Source organism: Eriocheir sinensis, unplaced genomic scaffold (assembly GCF_024679095.1).
Source record: "Eriocheir sinensis breed Jianghai 21 unplaced genomic scaffold, ASM2467909v1 Scaffold504, whole genome shotgun sequence".
NCBI classification, from domain to species: domain Eukaryota; kingdom Metazoa; phylum Arthropoda; class Malacostraca; order Decapoda; family Varunidae; genus Eriocheir; species Eriocheir sinensis.
Genome location: NW_026111837.1, coordinates 163,057 through 167,500, shown reverse-complemented (window position 1 = coordinate 167,500; position 4,444 = coordinate 163,057). Strand labels below are relative to the sequence as shown.

General features: G+C 54.2%; 1 protein-coding gene and 1 long non-coding RNA gene across 3 annotated transcripts in view; one reads left to right on the top strand and one right to left on the bottom strand.

Annotated features, from left to right (window-relative positions):
- LOC126992829 (CUB and sushi domain-containing protein 3-like) overlaps positions 1–3,619 on the top strand; it is a 34,592-nt gene extending 30,973 nt beyond the window's left edge. For both annotated transcript variants that reach the window (XM_050851659.1, XM_050851658.1), the window contains one exon: positions 3,506–3,619. The gene's annotated coding sequence lies outside the window, so the exon portion shown is untranslated. The remainder of the gene's footprint in view (positions 1–3,505) is intronic.
- LOC126992831 (uncharacterized) lies at positions 22–1,702 on the bottom strand. Its single transcript, XR_007747111.1, has 4 exons — positions 1,617–1,702; positions 1,310–1,415; positions 982–1,091; positions 22–114 (listed from the first exon to the last, which is right to left on the bottom strand). It is a non-coding gene; the product is annotated as an uncharacterized LOC126992831 (long non-coding RNA).
- Positions 3,620–4,444: the final 825 nt, after the last annotated feature.

The window sequence follows — 4,444 nt, the reverse complement described above, 5'->3', positions numbered from 1 at the left end:
CTCTCTCTCCTCATCTCTCTCTCTCCTCATCTCTCTCTCCACCTCTCTCCTCATCTCTCTCTCCACCTCTCTCCTCATCTCTCTCTCCACCTCTCTCCTCATCTCTCTCTCCACCTCTCTCCTCATCTCTCTCTCACTTCTCTCCCTCTCTCTCTCTCTCTCTCCACCTCTCTCCCTCTCTCTCTCCACCTCTCTCCTCATCTCTCTCTCACCTCTCTCCTCATCTCTCTCTCCCACCTCTCCCCTCATCTCTCTCTCCACCACTCTCCTCACCTCTCTCTCTTCATCTCTCTCTCCACCTCTCTCCTCATCTCTCTCTCCACCTCTCTCCTCATCTCTCTCTCTCTTCTCCCTCTCTCTCCCTCTCTCCTCTCTCTCTCCACCTCTCCTCATCTCTCTCTCTCCACCTCTCTCCCTCATCTCTCTCTCCCCTCTCTCTCCTCATCTCTCTCTCTCTCTTGCTCTCTCTCTCTCTCCACCTCTCTCCTCATCTCTCTCTCCACCTCTCTCCTCATCTCTCTCTCCACCTCTCTCCACATCTCACTCTCACCACATCTCTCTCTCAACCTCTCACCACATCTCTCTCCCTCTCTCTCATCTCTCTCTCCCACCTCTCTCCTCATCTCTCTCTCCTCTCTCTCATCTCTCTCTCTCCCTCATCTCTCTCTCCACCTCTCTCCTCATCTCTCTCCCTCTCTCTCCTCTCTCTCCACCTCTCTCCTCATCTCTCTCTCCCTCTCTCTCTCTTCTCTTCCACCTCTCTCCTCATCTCTTTCTCAACCTCTCTCCTCATCTCTCTCAACCTCTCCTCACCTCTCTCTCCACCTCTCTCCTCATCTCTCTCTCCACCTCTCTCCTCATCTCTCTCTCTCCCTCTCTATAACCCTCTCTCTCTCCACCTCTCTCCTCATCTCTCTCTCCACCTCTCTCTCTTCTCTTCCACCTCTCTCCTCATCTCTCTCTCCTCATCTCTCTCTCCACCTCTCTCCTCATCTCTCTCTCCACCTCTCTCCTCATCTCTCTCTCCACCTCTCTCCTCATCTCTCTCTCCACCTCTCTCCTCATCTCTCTCTCCACCTCTCTCCTCATCTCTCTCTCCTCATCTCTCTCTCTCCACCTCTCTCCTCATCTCTCTCCCCATCTCTCTCCTCATCTCTCTCTCCACCTCTCTCCTCATCTCTCTCTCCACCTCTCTCCTCATCTCTCTCCACCTCTCTCCTCCTCTCTCTCTCCCCCTCTCTCCGCCTCTCTCTCTCCACCTCTCTCCTCATCTCTCTCTCCACCTCTCTCCTCATCTCTCTCTCTCCACCTCTCTCCACCTCTCTCCTCATCTCTCTCTCCACCTCTCTCCTCATCTCTCTCTCCACCTCTCTCCTCATCTCTCTCTCCACCTCTCTCCTCATCTCTCTCTCCACCTCTCTCCTCATCTCTCTCCACCTCTCTCCTCATCTCTCTCTCCACCTCTCCATCTCTCTCCCCCTCTCTCCTCATCTCTCTCTCTCCACCTCTCTACTCCTCTCTCTCTCCACCTCTCTCCTCATCTCTCTCTCCACCTCTCACCTCAACTCTATCTCCCACCTCTCTCTCTCCCCCTCTCTCCTCCTCTCTCTCTCCACCTCTCTCCTCATCTCTCTCTCCACCTCTCTCCTCATCTCTCTCTCCACCTCTCTCCTCATCTCTCTCTCCACCTCTCTCCTCATCTCTCTCTCCTCTCTCCACATCTCTCTCTCTCTCTCTCTCTCCTCATCTCTCTCTCCACCTCTCTCCTCATCTCTCTCTCCACCTCTCTCCTCATCTCTCTCTCTCTCTCTCTCTCTCTCTCTCTCTCTCTCTCTCTCTCTCTCTCTCTCTCTCTCTCTCTCTCTCTCTCTCTCTCTCTCTCTCTCTCTCTCTCTCTCTCTCTCTCTCTCTCTCTCTCTCTCTCTCTCTCTCTCTCTCTCTCTCTCTCTCTCTCTCTCTCTCTCTCTCTCTCTCTCTCTCTCTCTCCTCTCTCTCTCTCTCTCTCTCTCTCTCTCTCTCTCTCTCTCTCTCTCTCTCTCTCTCTCTCTCTCTCTCTCTCTCTCTCTCTCTCTCTCTCTCTCTCTCTCTCTCTCTCTCTCTCTCTCTCTCTCTCTCTCCTCTCTCTCTCTCTCTCTCTCTCTCTCTCTCTCTCTCTCTCTCTCTCTCTCTCTCTCTCTCTCTCTCTCTCTCTCTCTCTCTCTCTCTCTCTCTCTCTCTCTCTCTCTCTCTCTCTCTCTCTCTCTCTCTCTCTCTCTCTCCCTCTCTCTCTCTCTCTCTCTCTCTCTCTCTCTCTCTCTCTCTCTCTCTCTCTCTCTCTCTCTCTCTCTCTCTCTCTCTCTCTCTCTCTCTCACTCTCTCTCTCTCTCTCTCTCTCTCTCTCTCTCGCTCTCTCTCTCTCTCTCTCTCTCTCTCTCTCTCTCTCTCTCTCTCTCTCTCTGACTGACGGCTTGGAAGGCAGTGTTGGGGCTTAGGGCTGAGGGCTTGGAAGGCAGTGTTGGGGCTGAGGACTGAGGGCTTGGAAGGCAGTGTTGGGGCTGAGGACTGAGGGCTTGGAAGGCAGTGTTGGGGCTGAGGGCTGAGGGCTTGGAAGGCAGTGTTGGGGCTGAGGACTGAGGGCTTGGAAGGCAGTGTTGGGGCTGAGGACTGACGGCTTGGAAGGCAGTGTTGGGGCTGAGGACTGAGGGCTTGGAAGGCAGTGTTGGGGCTGAGGACTGAGGGCTTGGAAGGCAGTGTTGGGGCTGAGGGCTGAGGGCTTGGAAGGCAGTGTTGGGGCTGAGGACTGAGGGCTTGGAAGGCAGTGTTGGGGCTTAGGGCTGAGGGCTTGGAAGGCAGTGTTGGGGCTGAGGACTGAGGGCTTGGAAGGCAGTGTTGGGGCTGAGGGCTGCGGGGTGGGAAGGAAGTGTGGGGGCGGAGGGCTGAGGGCTTGGAAGGCAGTGTTGGGGCTGAGGACTGAGGGCTTGGAAGGCAGTGTTGGGGCTGAGGGCTGAGGGCTTGGAAGGCAGTGTTGGGGCTTAGGGCTGAGGGCTTGGAAGGCAGTGTTGGGGCTGAGGGCTGAGGGCTTGGAAGGCAGTGTTGGGGCTTAGGGCTGAGGGGTGGCAGGTCCTCTAGATAAGGCCTGTGGATGTGGAGCCTGGTTGGGAATGCTTTGAGGATGGCACGGAGGGAGTGGAACATTGGGCACTGGAGTAGGGAGTGTTCTGGGGTGCCAGGCTGTGTGGGGCAGCATGGGCAGTGTGTGCAGGTGTCATGAAGTGTTCTGGGGTGGCAGGCAGTGTGGGGCACCATGGGCAGGAAGTGTTCTGGGGTGTGGTGGTAGTTTGACAAGGCTTTGGTAGAGGTGGTTGTGTTAGTAATTCTATGGTGGGTACTAGTGTTTTGAGCCTGGTGACAACAAGGCTTTGGTAGAGGTGGTTGTGTTAGTGAGTGTGTGTGTTGAGCGTGTCTTCAGCGCACACTGCCTCTGTTGCTGACGAGTAAGGTGGCACTCTCTGCATTGTGATTTCAGGTGCCTGAGGACGCCTTCCCATGGACAGCAGCAGGCGACATCCTCCTGAGGGGCTGCTGTGTGGCGTCCATCCTCCTTTGTATAAAGACAAATACACTTACCTCAACACAACAACTTGTTGTATCTTCATATGTTTTCTGGGAGGAGAAGGGAGAGAGGCAGGATGGTGTGTGCCTGTGAGGTGAGTGTTGTGAAATGACCACCTCAAACTTCCCCTTCAGGCTCGCTTGCGACATGAGTTTTAGCGAGTGTGTGTTTCCTCGCTCTCTGGGTGTGTGAGTGGACTGTCCCGTGGCTTCAGACTTGCCAGAGTAATCATTTTTTTTACTACAGCAAAGGAGACGGCTCAAGGTAAAGTTGGGGGCATACACTATAACTGCGCATGGCCTCAGTGCTCATCTCCGTGACATTGAGCCTGTGGTGGGAGGGAGCTCATTACCCCGGCTAGTGTGACATCCGGGCTACGACAGTTTACCTTCCCCAGGTTTCCCCAGGTACCCATTTATCAAGCAGCACACGGAGTAGTGGCCAGCAGGTACGGTGACCACTGGACCACGGAGGCATATGAGACGGCCTTCAGTCAACCCTGGCTTATGGGGACAAAGGAGTCGTTAACCCCAGCAAGAGTCACACACAACGACACCCACTATAAATACAATTCGCTTGTGCCACTGACGGCCTGGGGTTGTCCATGGGGCCCCTCATGAGAGCCTGCCAGCGCTATAGCCAGCAAGGAAAAAAATATTAGAAGCATTGGCCAAGCAAGAGTCACATGGCAGTCACTATAAATAAAATTCGCTTGTGCCATTAACCGTGTAGGGTTGCCCAGGAGGCCCGCACCTCAAAAAAGCCTTTCAGCGCTGTAGCAGCACCAATATAAAGTTTAAAGAAATGGTAGCAATAGTAACATAGACCACTATAAATAAAATCCTCCTCCTC